At 45.4% G+C, this 2,374-nt stretch overlaps 1 protein-coding gene across 1 annotated transcript in view; it reads right to left on the minus strand.

The window, feature by feature from the left end:
• Window positions 1–2,374, minus strand: part of Klc1 (kinesin light chain 1) — a 65,188-nt gene that overhangs the window by 61,808 nt on the left and 1,006 nt on the right. The window lies entirely within an intron of this gene.

Below are 2,374 nucleotides of genomic sequence, written 5' to 3' on the forward strand. Positions count from 1 at the left end.
GAAAGGCATCCACAGCCACAAAAAGAAGAAGATACGAACGCGCCCACCTTCCGCCGTCCCAAGACGCTCCGGCTCCGGAGGCAGCCCAAATACCCTCGGAAGAGCGCCCCCAGGAGAAACAAGCTTGACCACTATGCCATCATCAAGTTCCCCCTGACCACAGAGTCAGCCATGAAGAAGATTGAGGACAACAATCGTGTTCATTGTGGATGTCAAAGCCAATAAGCACCAAATCAAACAAGCTGTAAAGAAGCTTTATGACATCGATGTTGCCAAGGTCAATACCCTAATCAGGCCTGATGGAGAGAAGAAGGCATACATTCGACTGGCTCCTGATTATGATGCATTGGATGTTGCCAACAAAATTGGGATCATCTAAACTGAGTCCAGCTGGCTAATTCTAAATATATACTTTTTTCTCAGTATTAAAAAAAAAAAATCTATGGCATGTGATCTCACATATATGAAATTTCAAAGTAGGAAAATTAACCTCTGGCCAGACTGATAACTGACTGAGGCACAAAAGTACTTTCTGGGTATATCAGTTTTGGGTACCAGGAATCAAACTCATGAGCTCACACTTGACAGGCAAGTGCTGTGCTGCTGAGCTATATCCCCAGCTAGGCTGTATTTTTTTTTTCTTCTTTTCTCTTTTGGTAGCAGGAATGGCACTTGCCTTTGCTACAGAAGCATTGTACCGCTGAGCTACATTCCCAACCCACTGGGTTATAGCTTAATATAAGTCAAACTGACCAAATGACATACAGTGGTGCCTCAGTTCACAAACACTTCTGTTTGCAAACAATCTGTTCATAAACAAGTGCTAGGCAAAATTTTGTTTTTGTCTGCAAATCTTGCATCAGGCAGTGAACAGGACCACCGCCACCTCTCCCGCACAAACACAAATGTGGCCATCTTTTTCAGAATTGTAGAATAAATGAACTTTGTGAAGCAAAGGTCTTCAAATCTTAGCATTTTAAATTTTCGAAAACATCTTTTGTATGTTCAGAAACTGTCACCCTGAAGTTAAGTGAAAAGTGTTTAAAATGCCTTTGAGGGGCTGGAGAGATGGCTCAGTGGTCTAGAGCACCTACTTGGAACAAGCTTGGCAAAGCATCAGGGACTGCGGTTCGATCCCCCAGCACCACATGCCAGCCAGCCCTGCCCCCTGGTGGGCTGAGCTGGCCACACACACACCCCACGCGCTCTCTCTCTCTCTCTCTCTCTCTCTCTCTCTCTCTCTCTCTAATAAATAAATAAATAAAATTTAAAAATAAATAAATAAAATGCTTTTGAGAACAGAACAAAACTGTGAGGTAGGCAGGTACAATGCCCTTTCTCCCCAAGATTCCTGGTGTGGATGGACACCTTTTCCCAACCACTCCAGATGGGAAACTGCTGGAAGGGGAGCTTCATGGAAGAAATGAAGGCCCAAGTCAGTGGACTTTAGGGCAGGGAGATTAGATTATCAAGGTGGGCCTGACCAAATCACAGGCACCCTCTAAAGATGGGTCTGGGCAGTGTGATGGCACACACCTGTGATCTCAGCCCTCTGAGGACAAAAGTTCAAGCCCAGGCCAGTTAACAAAGCCACTTAGTGAGAGACCTTGTCTCCAAAAACAGAACTGACCTCACAGTGGTAACCTGCCCTCACTAGGAGGCTGGAGGTATCACAGCTCTGACTTCACACAGGATAGTGCAGGCCTGCATCACCATGACCTGTTGGGTGTGGACAGGCTGGACACCAACATCCAGCTCACACAGCAAGAGGAAGGAAACAATCCCTGGTTCAGTCGAGGTAAGTGAGATTAGAACTAAGGAAATAACTTCTGCTTTACATATGCACAGAATATAGCCTAAATGTCTGTTCCATGGATTTTCACATACTTTATTGTTTTAAGTGTGGATAATACACCAAGACTATTCAAAGCAGCATGGATTCATGTTGTTTTCATGTCTCTACATACCGGTTGAAACTAAAACCAGGGCCAGCCAAATAGCTCAGCGGATTGAAGTGCCTCCAAACAGATGCAGAGGACCCAGGGTCCCTAGGCCTGCTGTGTCCCCGCCCCAGGGTGCACTGAGATGACGTCTCAGACTGGGCGTGGTGGCGCACGCCTGTAATACCAGCTCTTGGGAGGCTGTAAACAGGTGGACCACAAGCCTGATCTCGTAGTGAGATCCTGAACACCCTGCAGACTCTTCCCTAAAATACCAAAAATAAATAAATAAATAAACTAAAACTAAAACCAGGAATAGTTGCTCACACCTGTAACCCCTGCCGTTCTGGAGGGTGAGGCAGGAGGACTGAGAATGTAAGCCCAACTTGGGCAATTCTGTGAGACCCTATCTCAATTTTTTTTTTTTTTTTTTT

The sequence above is a fragment of the Octodon degus genome, unplaced genomic scaffold, assembly GCF_000260255.1.
Source record: "Octodon degus isolate 3935 unplaced genomic scaffold, OctDeg1.0 scaffold00226, whole genome shotgun sequence".
NCBI lineage: Eukaryota > Metazoa > Chordata > Mammalia > Rodentia > Octodontidae > Octodon > Octodon degus.